The 18,728-nt window shown below is 38.8% G+C and overlaps 1 pseudogene; it reads right to left on the bottom strand.

Moving 5' to 3' along the window:
• Nucleotides 1-6,711: 6,711 nt before the first annotated feature.
• On the bottom strand, nt 6,712-6,881 carry LOC123947726 (annotated as a pseudogene).
• Nucleotides 6,882-18,728: the final 11,847 nt, after the last annotated feature.

Here is an 18,728-nt window from a genome sequence, read left to right as displayed (position 1 = left end):
TGTCCACTTCAATACAGTTCTCAGAGAATACCCGAAATTCTGGGCCAGGGAATAATGAAGAAGTATAAACTTTAAGAGGCATTAGACAAGTTATTTATCCTCTGTAACCTGTTTCCTCATTTGTTAAGTGAGACTAGAATCCTCTGGTGTTAGAGTACATTATATAATGTATATAACTAAAACTTTTAATATAGTACTTAGTACATATAAAACAGATGATTAAGGGTGGTAATTATTACTATCATTATGGAGCTTGTGTAACACTCATTTAGTACTTGCAAATTCACTTGTCCTCTACTAACAGGTGACACAGAAAGAATCAAAAACAAGAAAAATCATGAGAAAAAAAAAACAAAAAAATGAACCAAATTATATTCATTAACTTTACGTGTAAACTGAGGGGAAAATTTCTATTATTCTCTTGAGTGGCTATGTGTGCATATGTGTTCTGTAGAAATATATGTGTTCTACAGAAACAGTCTGACAAACCACTTCACAACATGTAATATAATTGCACACTCTGAAATATACAAACTCCCTTTTATCCAGGGAGGAATTCTGGCTCACTGTAAGAATTGAGTCCTCGCAGAGGACTTTTCTTTATTACAATATTTCTACTCATTTTTATCCACAACAAATAGAAATCAAAAATACATGTCTGCAGTCATTATGTCTAGTTCATCAATTTGCTGCTTTTCCAAAGATACGTGCAGTCGGTGCTGTGATTTTTTTTTTTTATATTGTACACATATCATATAGCCATGTTTTCTGTAACCGAAATTACTTCTCCTTTAAACGAGAGTTCAGTACATCAGCATGCATCATCCTTCCAGGCGTTTTGCCACCTGAACAAATTTGAGATGTCCCAAGCTAATGGATGAGAATGGCTAATTTAAGGAGTAGGCTATAAATCTCCAGCAAGGAAGGACTGCACTGAGTTTGAAGGTCTCCAATGGAAGATATGATGGAACAAGGTGGTGGAAAGAAGGTATTGTCATAATAAATGGGAAGTTGAATAATCATGAGGCAGAACTTGTGGTACTTTGTAAATTACTTCCTACGTATAAAAATGTGTTGACCCAATGAATGTTGGCATCCCACCAGAGGAGAGAAATGTCACGACTGGTGTTTATAACAAAGAAACATCCCCAAAGCACCATGGGAAAAATTTCAAATATTCAATATTTGTTCTTAATGAAAAATTGAGAAAGGCAAACAGTGGCAGGGGAATACAGTAATTACAAATGGGAAAGATGGAACTATTTCTGAACCTGACACTAACCCATGAACAGTTCCAAGAATGGGACCTTTAGCCGCCAAGAAGCGTTTATTACCAAACGTATCCACCCATTCAGTCCACACTTAATGAAGCATGTTCTTCATTCCAGCTCTGTCCTGGGCACCAGGGATTCAGAGAAGAATAAGAAGCTGCCTAAGACTCTCTAGAACACTGAGAATATGTGAAAAACAGATGAGAATGTGGAACTGTCACTGAACCGCTAATTAACTAACATGGGGGTCACAGATGAGGATCACCTTAGTGCGCGTGAAGATTCCAGATAATTGGAAATTACACTTGAGCTGACTTTGAAGAACACGTAGGAACCCTAAAATGAGGAGAAAGTATCAAAAACTTTCCAACAGGGGTGCCTGGGTGGCTCAGTGTGTTAAAACCTCTGCCTTCCACTCAGGTCATGCTCTCAGGGTCCTGGGATCCAGCCCAGCACTGGGCTCTCTGCTCAGCAGGGAGCCTGCTTTTCCCTCTCTCTCTGCCTGCCTCTCTGCCTACTTGTGATCTCTGCCTGTCAAATAAATAAATAAAATCTTTAAAAAAACAAACAAACAACTTTCCAACATGCAAAAGCTCAGAAGCACCAGAGCGCATGAGGTATTATGGGTGCGATGAGCCGTGTTTCATTGAGGAGCGCCTTGTGCTGGGTGGGAGATGTCTGTAGGTAGAGACTGGGACCCAGTCATGAAGCCTTGTGTAAAAAAGGGATTTTGCCTGGTGTTTAGCTCCTTCTGGAGATTTGGCTCCAGGGTTCCGTGTGTTTCTGAGGTGACAGCGATGTCAGTAGTGTTACCTACAAATGGTTTGCTATTCTTGGGTCACGGGGCAGATTTGAGAATCATGTGGGAATGACCAGAAAATTTAGTCTAAAAGCCACTAAGGCTCTTGGGCCAAGACTGAGAAGCCAAAATCTGATGCCAAATGGGAATCTGAGAACTAGACAGATGAGTGCAGGGAGCAGGAGGACAAAACAGGGAAATTGGTATCAATCTGGACTAAATCTGGAGGCGGCTGAAAAAGCCGCGGTGGAATGTGTTGGCACTCCTGGCAGTGTGTTTATGTGGGTGGCTGGTCTGAGGATCCACGGTAGATCGGTTATGTCACACAGTAGGATCTCAGCAGGGTGTGGGCATGACACCATTTGCTTACTTATATATGTGCCTCTGCGCAATGATTCACCTTAGAGTCAAGAATCTCTCCCGTGCAGAAAATCTTTTAGAAATATTTATTAGCCACGGGTATCTTATTCCTTCAAAATAATTCTCTGCTTGTTCATCACCACACACCAAAGCCTGTTAGAGCCCCCAGAGCAGATGTAATCTGAACTGAAAGGAAATGAAAGAGCCCTCAGGTGCAGCCCCCCACCTCCACCATTAGAAGCCAGATTCCAAATTGGGGCCGATCAGTGGTTTCAACGCCTTCCACAGTTTTAATTTTAAAACTGATCAGTTTTAAAAGTGATAATATAAACCTCAACTTTATATCAAAATTAAAACAAACAGAGTGTCTGGGTGGTTCAGGAGGTTAAGCATCTGCCTTCCGCTCAGGTCATGATCCTGGAGTCCCAGCATGGACCGCACATCCGGCTCCCTACTCAATGGGGAGCCTGCTTCTCCCTCTCCCACACCTCTGGGAGAGCTCTTTCTTTCTCTGTCAAGTAAATAAAATAAATAATGTCAAATAAAAAATGTCAAATAAAGTAAAAAATCTTAAGAAAAACCCCAAATTAAAACAATTATAATACAAAACAGTAAACTAAAAGTTAAAATAGTAAGGATACAAACATCAGACTTTATAACAATATATTGGGGAATGTGTCACAAAGCATTATTTCTATGACATTGAAAAAGAGATTTTTTAAATTTAATTTTTAAAAAAAATTTTAAGATTTTGTTTATTTGAGAGAGAGAGAGGAGAGAGAGAGAGCATGCGTGGGGGTGGGGGGCGAGGGGAGGAGCAGAGTGGGAGGGAAGGGGACAAGCAGACTCAGCCCTGAATGTGGAACCAGAGGTGGGCGGAATCCCATGACCATGAGATCATGACCTGAGCTGAAATCTGGAGTTGGAGGCTAACCAACTGAGCCACCCAGATGCCTCAACATAAGTAATTTTTAAAATAATCAACAAATAGAACAAATAAATTTTATAATTGAATATCAGTTTACAGTTTTACAGATCATTTGTAGACGTATAACAAAATCATGAAATTTCAAGAGCTGAAAAGAAATAGATAATCTGATTCAATCCCTTCCTATTCTGGATGAGCTGAGACTCATGAAATGATTTAATCCAGAGTTGTTTCTGTACAAATCTTCTCAGGACTTGAATGATACATGAAAAACAAATGCGTTAGAGCCTTTATTTTCCCTAACTGTGAATTCTTAAGCATAGGCATTGTACATAGGTGAATATATTTGCATCTCTATTCTGCAATACAGAGCAAGGCATTTGATAGGAAGTCAATGAATATTTGTTGGATGAATGAATAAATGAATGAATATTATGCCACCTATGTAGTCTGCCTACATAAGCGAAAAAAAGTATCACACATAGAATTGCTAATATACATCTGTTCTGTTCATTATCTATACCAGACTTCACCCTGGAACTGTTTGCTTATAATGGATACCAGGTTCCTGATTTTGTTCCACATTAGTGAATGTAGGGTTTTTAAGACTTATGAGTTCCTGTAGTATCAAAGTTTTCCCATCCGTTATTCCTAGAAGCTTAACACAATTATCTACCCATGGGGATCTTACATTTTCCAGATCAACTCTGAGTACAGGTTGATTATGAGTTAATCTCATAATCTTTAGGATCTCAAGGGATTCTAAATTGTTTTATATATGATCCTTTTGTATTTTTATGGCAAAGATTAAGAATTTGGTTTGAATGCATGAAATTTCTCTAAGGTGAGCCATGTTATCAACACTAAATTAACAATATCTCTTTCCAGGGGATGTGAAACTGATCAAGATGGTAAACTAAATTAACATGTTCTTTGATTTCAACAAGAAGAGGCCAAGTTGAGCCATTAAGGCGTATGAAATGATACTAACACTTTCATTCAGAATAACTCCTTGTCTAAAAGACATCAGCTACTAGCCAGTGTTCATTATAAACAGATGACTAGAGAGGCTGGCTTCATACTAAAAGAATAATCAATACTTTCTTTTTATTAGATTTTCTTCCAGAAGATCCTTTATGTGAGGAGTCAGTAGAGGACTTACTTACTTACTGCTCAGAGCTTATATATAAATAGGGTTATGTGGACTAAGTGTCACTGGGATTATGATCTTTGGTGGGATCTCTGCTTGAGTTATAGTCTCTTGCTAGTAAGAAAGGGACCAGTGGCAGTTGGTAACAGTGGGAGTCTTAAATGATGGGACAGTAATTTATTGCCATTCCCTTCCTTCTGGGTTCCTCAGAATTGAACCCATAGCATTCCACTCTGCAGTGCTCTGACAATGTTGTTGAGCAAATAACATAGAGACAGAATTTTCAAAGAATTCTCTTTGTGGCAGAAAACACAATGACAGTTTTTTGATGTTTCATTTTTGTTCTTATATTCAATCGAGAATAAAGGTTGTAGTGGTACCATGCAACATCTCACAACTTGGATTTCTTTCCTTTCAGCGAAACTGATTTCTGTGCCTGTTGGTTATTCAAATTGTATCAGAATAATTACAGAAAAAAAATGCCCACCTGTCATTAATGCAATGCTCCAGATGAAAAAAACCAAGCATCTCTCTTTTAATAGTGAAACATTTGAAATGTATTAGGAAGATATCCTATAAAAAATGACTTATGTTTCCTTTTAGGCACCTGTTTTGTTCTCCTATGAGATTGTATTCATGTTTCAAAAGTCTTATTCTTTGGGATACTGAACAAATTGAGAAGTTGCTACCATTTATATATTAAATAAACATATTTGTAACCAATTGATTAAAGAACTTGAATTCATTAGAATGTTATGATGAACTTTATTTGTTCTAATAACTTTCATCCTATGTTGAATGTAACCTTCTTACTGGGTAGGTAAAGGTCTCCCTCTGACATCATGGCCAAATTCCATAACTTTCCTGATACTCGTTGTCACTAGAATAGTCCCATTTTAGCATTTGAGTCTCCAAGGTGGTTTTTTTCCCCCCTTAGGATTTTATTTATTTATTTATTTATTTATCACAGATAGAGAGAGAGAGAGAGAGCGCACAAGCAGGAGGGTAGCAGGCGAGGGAGAAGCAGGCTCCCCGCTGAGGAGCATGTGTGTATATATATATATATCTCTCCAAACTCTTTATAAAGTTTATCTCCCTTCAGTGTTCAATGCTAACTAGACATGAGCTAGGCACTGTGCATGTATTACTCCCTGATAGAACACTATAAAGTAAATACTTTTATCATCCACATTTTATAGATGAAGAACTTGAGATTCATAGAGGGTAAATTACTTGTACAATTTACATAAGAACAAGCAGCAAATAATCTTAGCTTCTTAATTCTACATTCTGAGCAATTCCCAGTAGACTACACTAGACACTATTAAAGAAAGTGTCATTGTTGCCATTTGTATGACAGGTAGGCCACTATTTAAAGAAAGGTATTTGTAATCAGTGGCAACGACATTCTTTAAACATACATTTTGCTATTTCTCATGAAGGACCCACAGGTTAAAAATTTATAAATCTGTTTTTTCCCTTGAGAAAAAAATTTCTTTTGCAGTTTTCTTCATGGACCCTTGATGTGACTGGTTTTTAACACACACACACACATATATTTTTTCTCAATATATATATTATTATATACATATATAAATTTCCATATATATACATATATATGGAAATTAAGAAAAAAACAAACGAGCAAAGGAAAAAAAGAGAGAGAGAGAGAGAGAGAGAAACCAAGAAACAGACTCTTAACCAAAGAGAACAAACTGATGGTTACTAGAGGAGGTGGGAGTGAGGGGATATATATATATATATATTTCCAATCGTCATATACATCAAGGGATCAGCAATATTGTCAATATCACTATTAAGTGCTTTAGCATATGGACAGCATGAACCATAAATCAAGTTCCCTTACTTGCAAGTTACACCGCTGAATGTAATGAAAACCCTTGGGCCTTTATTGCTTCTTTTCTCATTCATTCAGAGGGGGGTGGCAGTTTTTGTGTAATAATTGTTCTGAGAGTATACATTCCCCATTTTGCCACATTGATTCTTCTCTTGTCCCTATATTCTCCACTGCCTCTGATTTCTGCTTGACTTCAGAAGCAGAGCAACTGTTCGACATTTACTCAGTTTGCTGTCTGCCTAACCATTTTTTTTTCTCTTGGTCAATATTTGATCTTCAAACTCATGTTACCAGGAATTGCTGATACGTATATTTTCTATTTTCCCAAGTACTCCCTCAGCTGTTTTGTAGTAACAATTACAATTTTCTGATGTGCTCCGTTTTAGACTGACCTAGAAGATGTTCTATGTAATTCGCCCCAAATTCTCACGATTTATTCTTCTCTTCTTTTCAATTAGCAATAATCGCACCTCGGATAAACCTCATTGGCTACGATACTGCCACTGCGCAAAGCTCTTCTCTTCTTTTGATAATATTTGTTTTAGTGTTTTTCTCTCTTTCTTTTTTTTTTTAAAGATTGTATTTATGTATTTGAGAGAGAGAGAGAGCACAAGCAAGGGGAGTGGCAGAGGGAAAGGGAGGAACAGACTCCCCATGGAGCAAGGACCCCCATGCGGGGCTCCATCTTAGGACCCTGGAATCATGACCTGAGCAGAAGACAGACGCTTAACTGGTTGAGCCACCCACGCACACATTTTAGTGTTTTTCTACTTTAAGTTACTTATGTAAGCTTTCTAAGTCTCCTTAGCATTAAATCACTTTTCTTTGAAAAACATTAGATATTATGACTTGGAATTCGCCCCAAGCATTTAAAGAATCTTAGCAAACATGAAAATGTTTATGTTTACCTCAACCAAAATAGCTCACAGGTATGTAATGAGATCCTTTCAACTGATGCCCAGATGGTCATGCGAAGTTCAACTCACCCTGGCAACCCAATTTTTTAGGGGAAGCAAACCTAATTGTTGCTCTAACTAGGAAAACAAGACCTCAAATTCAAGATTGAATTCATCTGAAATTTACCTAGAATTCTAGCGCTTTTGCTTACTTGCCCAACCAATCATCCAGATCATTTGATTCAAATGAAGTCTTCAGGGGTTTGACCATTATTCTCTATTTCATTTTCTAACCCCCTTCTGAATAATTGTCCTTCAAACAAAGATACACTGAAATAATTTGTAACAGATATTTTAAAAATCATTTCATTTTATTTTATTTTCCATAATGGTAAGTGTACCTTTTAATCCCCATCTCCCATTTCCCCCATGCCCTCACCCCCACCTCCCTTCTAGTAACCATCAGTTGTTCTCTTTGGTTAAGAGTCTGTTTCTTGGTTTCTCTCTCCCTCTCTCTTTTTATCTTTGTTTGTTTTTTTCTTAATTTCCACATATGAGTGAAATCCTTTAGTGTTTGTCTTTCTCTGACTTATTTGACTTAGCATTATACTCTCTAGCTCCTTTCATGTCGTTGTAAATGACATGATTTTATTCTTTTTTTATGACAGAGTGATATTATATTACTGTATAATAATGTATATATACACCACTTCTTTATCCATTAACTTATCATTGGACACTCGGGCTGCTTCTCTAGTTTGGGTATGGTAAATAATGTTGCAATAAACATAGACGTGTACGTATCCATTTGAATTAGTGTTTTTGTAGTTTGTGGGTAAACACACAGTAGTGCAATTATTGGATCATAGAGTAGTTCTAGTTTTAATTTTTTGGAGAACCTCCACACTGTTTTCCACAGTGGCTGCACCAGTTTGCATTCCCACCAAGAGCGCATGAGGGTTCCTTTTTCTCCATATCCTCAATTATACATGAAGCTGCTGTGAACATCCATGTGCAGTTCTTTTGTGTGGGTGTAAGTTTTCATCTCATTTGGGTAAATACCAAGCAACATGATTGCTGGATTGTATTATAAGTGTATGTATAGGGGCGCCTGGGTGGCTCAGTGGGTTAAAGCCTCTGCCTTTTGCTCAGGTCATGATCCCAGTGTCCTGGGATCGAGCCCCGCATCGGGCTCTCTGCTTGGCGGGGAGACTGCTTCCTCCTCTCTCTCTCTCTGCCTGACTCTCTCCCTACTTGTGATCTCTATCTGTCAAATAAATAAATAAAATCTTTAAAAAAAAATAAGTGTATGTATAGTTTTGTAAGAAACACCAGTTTTCCAAAGTGGCTGTACCATTTTGCATTCCAGCAACAGTGAGTGGGTTCCTGCTGCTCCACATCCTCTCCAGATCTGGTGTTGTCAGTGCTCAAGACTTTGGCTATTCTAACGGGTGTATAGTGGTATGTCATTGTTGTTTCTGTTTGCTTTTCCCTGATGTCTCATGATGTGAAATATCTGTTCACATCCTTATTTGTCCTTTATATGTCCTCCTTGGTGAGGCATCTATTAAGGTCTTTGGCTCACTTTTTAATCTCATTGTGTCAAGTTGAGTGTAGTTTCCCAGGGGAGGACTCCATTTCTATGGAGGGTGGAAAAGAGCATCATCATGCCAACCACCAGGAAGGAAAGTCCAAACACTCCTTCCCATTGCTTCTTGGTTTCAGAGTCACCAAGGAGATCATAACAGATGGTCTGGATGGAACAACACTTCACTTACATCGAGAAGAGACAGAGCAAAGATCAGCTTTAACTGTGGGTGTCAGTCCCCCATGCCAGAGTGTCTTTCTCCCTCTGTTGCCACGGTGGCAGGAAGCTGTCCTCTCCCCTTGGAAGATCGATAATGCAGTGGAGTTGGCCATGTGCCTTATGACCCACATTCTTTACGAAGAGACAGAAAACTCATTGAGCCTGAAACCAGGAAAGGTAGTCCCACACAAGGTGGGAAGTCCAGCACAGGGTTTGTGGGCTTTTTATCTCTTGGTAAAGAAATATTCCAGGCCCGATGTTCATCCATATGCAGCCAGCTGGGAGGAGAAAGACTGCATGCATGAAAATGTCTTTCCCAACAGGTTGTTTGTGTTCTTACAGTTGAGTTCTAAGAATTCTTCATATATTTTGGATAACAGTCCTTTATCAGAGATGTCATTTGACAATATTTTCTCCCAGCCTGTGGCTTGTCTTTTCATTTTCTTGACGAAGTCTTCCACAGAGCAGAAATTTTTAGTTTTAATGGAATCCAACTTATCAGTGTTTCCCTTTATGAATTCTGCCCTTGGTATTGTATCTAAAAAGCCATTGCCATGTCCAAGGTCATCTAGGTTTTATCCTGTATTATCTTCTAGGGTTTTATAGTTTTGCATCTTTCATTTAGATTAGGATCTGTCTTGAGTTAATTTTTTAAAGGATTAACTTTTGTGTGAAGTCTTGTTCTAGATTCTTCTCCTTTTCCTGCCCCCCCTTCTTCTTCCATGTAGATATCTAATTGTTTCTATACTATTTATTGAAAATACTATCTTTTCTCCATTGCACTGTTTTTACTCCTTTACCAAAGATTAGTTGACTATTTTTATATGGGTCAGTTTCTGGACTCTGTATTCTATTCCTTTAATTTATTTGTCTTTTCTTTTACCAATACAGCACTGTCTTGATTACTGCCACTTTATATTAAGTCTTGAAGTATTTCTTTCCCATTAAAACTAGGAACAAATAAAGAATGTTTCCTATCACTACTGCTTTTCAACATTGCACTGGAAGTCCTAGCTAATGCAGTATGACAAGAAAAGGAAACAAGGTATACAGATTAGGCAGGAATAAATAAAACTGTCATTTTGCACAGATGACATAAGAATCTATGTAGAAAATCTGACATTTTGACATGTATGTCCTCTTTGCAAAAAGTTTTATACTATTTTTTAAATAGTAAGGCAATTCAGATTTTATGTTTAGAATAGTTGGAAAATAAAACTCGCTTTATAAATACCTACTTTTAATGATCCTCATAAGACTCTACCTATTTCATGAGTAATACCTTTAACAGGATTTTCTTGATGATCCTAAACTGAGATTTAAGGTCTGATTCTTTCTTAAAATAGGACTTTGCTTGACATCTAGCTGCATGAGCTTGTGTGTATCGAAACTTTTCTTTCAGGCTGAAGGAAAGCGGAGTTTAATATTTTTTCATTGGGTAAAGATGAAAGAGTATAGCACAGGTGGAAAGAGAATGGCTTCTATTCTAGAGTGTCCTAGGATATAGTATGCTTACGTATAGCTGGAGGGAGAAGCAGATCTCTTTCATGAAAGACTCGGGCATGAGCAGCACTCCTAAAGCTTCCTCAGCAAATATCTAGCTATTCTCACCTCCACAGGGCATTCTTGGTACCCAGGAGATATCAAGGAGGCAGCCCCAGCTGACCTATACTTGTGTAGTGCAGCCATGGCAGTGACAAGGGACCTCCCTCAGGTAGTTCACTGGTAACAAACCACAAATATGTCAGAGTGGAGGAATGTGATTTGGCTTCATGTCAGGCATTCCTGGAACTAGCTGGAAAAAAAAAAAACACAAAACCTAGAAAGATGAAAGAAAAGGAAGGGGCTGGATCTGTTTGTCGGTAGATGGGAGTGAGAAGCCAGCAGAATTTTAATATTGATTATTTGTTTTCACAGGCTGACGGTCCTAGACAACCAGAGTTATTCCCCTTTCACAAAGGTCCATTTTTATTACAGATAAGGAAATGGTAGATGTGGAATTTGGGGAATTTTTATGGTTGGTAACAAGCTTTCCTGTGTGTGTCAGTGTGTTAATCATTTCAGATCTGCTATGTATAATACCACACAGTTAAACTGCCACATATCTGTCCAAAATAATCATTTTAGCAACTTTCATGATCAATATTGACTACTGCAGTAAATTGATTATATCGGAATCCACATCAACTATGAAAGCTGAACAATTATTTTCAGTGTACAGATCCATCCAGTATGTCTTTACTTAAGGTTTGTTTCTTAAAAGTAGACTATGGGTTATTTTTGTTAAGATGACTCATGGAAGAGCTATGAGATTAGACCTGCGTACGTGTGACCTCTTTGGATAGGCAGGAGAACGTGCTTCTCCTTGCAAGAGACTAATAACGGGGGACACTATCAACTTGCATTTGCATAGTGAGATTTTCAGGCCTTTTTCTTTGACTATTTCATATTATTCTCATGGCAATCCTGTTACTTAGATGGCACAATTATTCCTCTCTTCATCATGCAAATGATGAGACCAAAGAAAGAGAGGTACACTAAGAACACAGTGAAGAGGAAAACACAATTAATTCCTTTACCTAGGATGCCAGCATACCTCCCTAAGACCACTGAAGAACTTTCATTCTTTCAGTGCCATGTCTTGAGCAACTGTATTATGAACAGTCTCCAAGTTCATTCAAACACATTCAAATTCCCCTATTTTCCTTTCTTTCTTTGGGCCCTTTACCTGACTTATGGTAGAAATCATAACCCTCTAAAATTGGCAGACTTGAATCACATATAATGGAAAAATTATTTCATTGGTTATCAGGTATAATGGGAAACATCCGCTAGGCTGGTTTGACTACTACTGGCTGTACAATTCTTTCATCCTTTGTGTTTTTAGTGATCACTGTATGTGCCTCAATTATTTTCTTAGCTGTATTGTAAACTCCTCTGGGGAAGAAATGATCATTTATACTTTATATTCTTAGCCCCATGCTTAAAGAGAGGTAGTCATTAAAAATGAATTTTTGCTGATGATGTTTATGTAGAAAAGGGTTTAAAATATGCACGCAATATGGACCCAACAGTTTCCAAATGAATAAAAATTGCTGAACGAGTAACTTCTTTCAGGTTCTTAAATGTACCATGCAACCTAGGCACGGCTCAACATCTGCTATATTTGGGCTTTTTATATTGCATCACATTTCATATAGGAAATGTCACTATAATACTAACTTTATGATGTTTTCCTCTATTGGTGTAGAGTATATTTTGATCTATATGAAGTTCATTCATCCAGAAAACACTTACTAATCTCCTTTCATATACCAGACACTGGATATGAACTTGGCACATAGGATATGCATAAAATTGGCCCAGACTTTAAGAAACTTTACATTGTATAGTTAATATAAAACATGTTGTACATTCCTCTACTTTTTTTCTACTTCCTCTATTGCTTCTTACTCCCCACGTCTCCTTAACTTTTCGCATATTTGTTTATCTAGCCCAGCAGCAGCTGGTTAGGAACAAGAGGGTTTCCATGTATTGAGTATTCACTGAATAGCTCTGAGGAACTGTGCTAAGTGCTCTTCACACAACGATGATTTGTGGATAGTATTTAAGCCTTAGAGCAAACCTACTAGGTGGTGATTATTGTCCCATTCATGTTATAGCTGAGAAAACAAAGGTTTGGAGTGGTTGCATAGGACCTGTGGCTCATGGAGGGGAGCCAGGATTGACCCAGACCTACCTTCTTCAAAGTCCGCTCACTTACGCACATCATTGTGCTGTTTCATTACAGTTAAGTCAATCATTTATATAATGACAGACATTTCGTAACGTGTACACTCTTATTTTTCTGTAACAACGAACACATGTAGAGAATAGGAAAGTTGTAGAGAATCACTTGAACGAATAGCCAGGAAAGCTGAAGGAAGTGAGACCATTTAGATTTAAAAAAAAAAAAAAGAAGAAAGAAAGAAAGAAAGAAAATTCTGAGGGGATATAACCTCTCTCTGTCTCCAGGGCTGTGGTGTGGAAAGGAAATGTTATTTCTTAAGCACACTCCAAGGATACAGCTAAGAGAAAGTTACAGGTTAAAAAGAAACAACCTGGGGCTCAATACCAAGAAATATTTTCTGGTAGAATTGTTATAGAAGAATAAGCTTACTCAGAAGGACGAGAATCCAGTTTGTATAGAAGCTCAAACATGATAGTGGTGTGGAGGGGCCTCTGCAGGATGGGGAAGGAGAAGAGGTCGTGAATGTGGTCCTGCCTCTGGCTCCGAAAAGCTAAATAGCTGAAAGACGGTTGTTCCAGTCTTAGAACATCCCTCAGGATTAGCCCCACTGAGCAGTAGATGTCACTGTTTCATAGAAAGAGCCATAAAGAGGCACCTTTCTGACCGTAAATGAGATGCTCAGAAAAGACTGACTAACTTTGTTCTCTGATTATTTTATCACTTACTAAGAGAAATGTATTTTTAAAAATCCTTTACTATTATTGTGGATTACCTATTTTTGTTTCTTTATATCCCCCCAAAAGACTGATCTCCTTTCATTTTATATACAGAAAACTTTCTAAAACCTATTTATATTTAGGAAACAGCAATAAGAAATCTGATATTTTATAGCATTTTGCTCAAGAACGCAGGCTTTATTTTTATTGGAAGATTTAGTTCAACATTATGGTGGAAGACTATACTGATTCCAAAGGGTTTCCGTGTATAAGATGAGATCTAAAAAAAGAAAAATTCCTGTTCCCTGGATGTTGCTGCTGCTGGTATAGAAGATGATAGAAGATGATATACTCTTCCTTAATATATGTATATATACACATATGTAAACTCCCCAACATACACACGCATGCGTGCGCAGACACACACGCACACACACCTGCGTGCACATTTTGACCAAATGCTTATTTTGTCCCGCTTTCTGGCCCTCTATTATTTCTGTGCTTAACGCAGGCTCTTTAAGAAAAAGGGCATGACATAGTACATATTGACTAACATTTGTGTTTCTCAGTTTGCGAGATATTTAAGCTGAGATCACTACAAATCAAGTTCCAGGCAGAGGGAGCTTTTCTTGATCTGCAAAACCCAAAGGTTAGGAATGAAGGGACTTTTCAGCCATACAGGAAGTTCAGGGTCCTTGACCCTGTTTAGTAATAGGAGATAGCAAAGCCCTTTGGACCACATTTCAAGTGTATCCTCTTCCCTCTGCTTTGTCTTGTCAGTTCCAATGATCCCGACTAGAGCACACAAGACCTGATCCTCATCTGACCTGCCTCTCCAGGGAGCTTTTCTCTGGGAAGAGGTTTCTTTCACTTCAAAGAGACTTCAAAGACCGAGAGAGGGAAGAGAGCAGATGGGGTCCTCTAAACCTGCCCTCTTCATTGGCTGAGAACTACTTTCAACAATGGCTTCCTAAGAATCTATAAACGTATGTAATTCCTGGTTGCATTCTTTTAAGGAGCTTATATTCACAGAGTAAGGATGAAATATAGACAAATGACATAATAAAAGGTGGAATGCACCCTAAAATTAGAACAAAGAGCCATATGTTTTAAAATAGGAAAGCAAACTGGGGTAATCACAGAAGGTTTCCTGGAGCATATGAAATTTTAATTAAGATGTTGAAGGATGGGCAGAATTTTGATACACAGAAAATGCAGGGAAATGACATTCTAAAAGAAGAACGATCGTCGTACAGATGCAAAGATGGAAAAGGTAGGGATTTGGAGTTCCCATGAAGATGGGTTGAAATGTAAGGTTCATAAAGGACAAATAAAGTTAAACCAAAATCATGATCATCATCTTGCTTTGCACGTGAGGATACAGAGACCAAATGGTTTTTGGGAGGGGAATGATAGTCCTACAAGGAACATTTTAGAAAGATTACTGAGATATTTATTATGCTGCCATGGTCTTTTCTATATGGTGGTATTCTTTATAACAGGAGGCCAAATCATCTTTTGAGCATAAGGAAGGTGTGCCTGCAATTGAAGTCTTTAGCAGCGTGGACATTTGGGGAAGTTATATAGGAATTCGATCGTAGGAGAAAAATAAAACATTGCGGTGAGGACCAATAGGCTGAGGTCAGAGGCACAGATTATGTATCATGAGTTAGTAACTGTCAGCATCACGTTGTAAGTAACAGTGTTGGAGTGGAAACATGGAAAGCAGATGGTAACAGCCACGAAAGCCTGGAAATGTGCATTATGAGCAGGACACAGAGTAGAGAAGGTTGGGAATTCTCTGGTACAGAAAGGACAGTTTCTAGAAGGGCAAAATACTATCTTCTTCTGCTCAGGCGCAAAGGTAAATAAAGCATGTAAGTACATCTATAATTTCCAAGCACCAATGTATGCCAAGTAAGGCTCTAAACAATACTGATAAACTCCCTGAATTAAATGTTATGTTGGCATATTCATTTTGCAGATAAGGAAATGGAGAGTTAGTAAGGGACTGGTATGACTGGTATGAGACAGAATTGGGATCCAAGCCAGATCTGCCTAAACGAGACAGAAGAAAGTGTTTGGCAGTTGCCCTATGGATGGATGGCAGAGAGAAGATAACAAAAGGAGAGGTCTCTGGAGAGGTCTGGGTCAAGGCATGTCAGGTGGCTGCTGGGGTGCAAAAGGAGGATGATGCAATGCAGGCCACGGGGTGCTCAAATACTGTCTTGATATTCATTTCCGATCTTAGATGTTGTGATCATAGGATCCTCTGGAATTAACATAATATGGTAAGACAGGCTCAGCCATAGTAAAAAAGAACAATAACGAATGAACAATTTAAAAAAAAGAAAGAAAATAATAAGTCTGAGGATCAGAGTGGCTTTCAGGAAGAACATGAGCCAACAGCATCTCTCATGATCCTATAAAAGAAATACTACTCTGGACAGAAGGAGTGATCGGCAGTGGGTCACTCTGCTAGAGCCAGGGCCCAAGAGATAACCTCGGGCCATGAGCACCGGAGCACCCTAAGGCATGTGGTTGAGGTGGGTGGAGCGGGAGGCGAAGGGAGGGGGCTAGAGCCAGGAAACAGGGAAACACTGAGGCGGTGAGGACCAGGACTAGGCAGGGCCATCTGCCTGGTGACTCGGCCTGGTTGGGCAATTCTAGCCACTGGAGTAGGGTTTACAGAGCAAGGGGCTGGAGGCTTGGAAGAAGGAAACTGAGTCTAGAGCCCCTGTGTGCCCTCACAGCTGCCCTGCTGGAAGTGCAGTATTGCTCCTAACAGACAGCTCGGTGTGGAAGAGCACGTGTTCTGCAGAGAGAACTGCTTCCGGTTCCCACCCCTGTTAGTTACTCGCTACGGAGTTTTGAGCAAATTGACTTCCCGCGCTTCCGGCTGTCTCGTTTCTGTAAGTGTGGGACTATGATATCTGTCGTATTGGTGGCTAGATATTTGCCCTCCCACTAATAGCTCAGTTAACTACAGCCACGTTGCCTGAATTAATAGATGGTAACTGCTACTAGTTGATAGTAGGTCATGAAAAAAAAAAGGAGGGGGGGAGAAACGAACTACTTAATAGTAGGAGTTTGCTTTAAAAATTCAGACCATCTTGAAAAAAAAAGTGCGAGCCGTTTTGTATAAAATCACTAAATTGTATTCATGGTGGGATCTCATTTTTGTGAACGAGAAAGAAAAGGAGGCCTGGAATTGAATGAGAGACAGTGTGGGAAGGAATTATTGATTGTCCTTTTTGTGTATATCTTCCCTACACATGTAGCTTTTGTAATTAAAAAAAAAAAAGTAAGTTAAAAAGTCTGATTAGAGGGGTTGAATGGAGAAAGCGTAAGTGTAGTTATTAGGAATGTTTTTAGGTTTATGTTTCTCACTGTTTTCTAAGTTTAAATGCCCCAAAGTTAACAATAGAACATTTTTTAGTTCATTTAGTGTTATAGCTACTTTACAGTATCTTACCTGGTGAATTCCAAAGAGATACATTTATGACTCAATACGTATTACCCCCAATTTTCCCTATTTAAATACAACTTTTTATTTCCTGTTCCACTTCATTTCTTGTCCATATGTAAGCCTCTCAGGTATTGTAATCATAGAGAATAGCAAGATTTTGAATGCTTCTTTCTTCACCTAACATTTTTCACATTTCTCAGTTGTCTGCATGTTTATGACTGTCACAGCTGATAAATAATAGTCTATGGAGCACTAAATCTTCTTCGTCATGTTCTCTAAGGTTTAGCATTTCAGATCCTCCCACATTTTCACAAGCACAACCAACTCCATTGCCCTAATTTTTTTTTTCCCAATGTAACCTTTTTCTTCTTGTGATCTCTTTCGTTAGGATAGAAGTTTTCAGAGCTAGGGTAATATTTTCTGGCTCTTAAAATCTGCCTTCAGATCGCTTTTCAAAATGACCCCACAGATTGACAATGCCCCGTTCCTGACAACGTGCCCAGTGGCGGGATCTCCTGGCCCACTCTCACTCTTATCATTTATTGTCATTGTACTTTGCATTTCTCTGATTATGAGCAAGTTTAAGCATTTGCATTGAAAAAGTTTTCTCTTGTAGCTCTGATACTTGTAAATAAAGGCAACCGTTTGAAGTGTGATTGAAGCAAACCAAGTCCCTCTACTGTTGGCCTTTCTCTACTTGATTTAAATCTAACAGAAAGTATTCATTCTACCTTTGAAGTGTTCCCAAAATGCCAACTGCCATAGCTGGAGATCAGAAATAGGAGATAAACACAAAAATTGTTTTGCTTTTGTGCTATTCCACACTTAGCGAAGAAACTGAGGGCCTCGCCGTGTCCTTTCTCAAAATTCCAAAGCCTGACGGCACCAATCCAATAGTCTCCTGGTGGAATTAGTTTTGGGGACAGCCAGAACAGTCAGACTCTGAACAGCAGATTGGATTACGGACCAGCGTCAACCCTTAATGGGCCCGTTGTTTGGTTGTTATAGTAACAAAACTTAATTTCACATTCCGTTATTCAATCAATGGTTCAGCAATTGACCCGCAAACAGTACATTCTGCTGAGATAGAAGGCCTCCTCTCTCTCCTCTATAAGCCTTCTGCCAATGTCCGTCTGACAATCTTCAGGGCTTAGTATTCCAGCTGAAAGTTTTCAGGGCTTAGTGTTTCGAGTCTGAAATGTGTGCCCCCCACCCCCACAGTCCCTGGGGAATGGATCCAGCTCTTCCTCTGGATGTTTGTGTCAACTTAAGTCAGGAATCCTAAAGGATGCGCACTGCTGTGCACAGCGGGATAGAAGGCAGTGTCCATCATTAGATCTGGGCCTTGGGAAACTGAGGGAAGAGGATTTGCTTTACTCAGTTTTCTAGGAGAACCAGAGAAGATGCCTGGCCTGGAGGACCAAGCACTTTCTCTCCTTTCTAGAGCTTCCTGGGGTTGAACCTGTCCTTCATTAATCATGCTGAATGTGACTCTTCCTCTCGGGCTATTGAACACAACAAGATCAATCCCATTTTCAAAGTGCTGTGATTTCATACATATTTCAGCACAGATCTAAGAGGTTCCATATACTTTGATGATTTGGGGCAAATGTTTCATAGACTGGCAACCCCTTAGGGAAGCAAATGTGGTAGTTTAACTGTAACTCTAAACCTTAAACTCTACCTGGAGAGCTGTTTGTTCCACTTACAAGAAGTTTCACATTCTATCTTTAACTAAAAGTTA

This window comes from Meles meles, chromosome 7 (assembly GCF_922984935.1).
Source record: "Meles meles chromosome 7, mMelMel3.1 paternal haplotype, whole genome shotgun sequence".
NCBI classification, from domain to species: Eukaryota; Metazoa; Chordata; class Mammalia; order Carnivora; family Mustelidae; genus Meles; species Meles meles.
The sequence above is the reverse complement of the archived record's forward strand: the minus strand, read 5'-3'. Positions and strand labels throughout refer to the sequence as shown.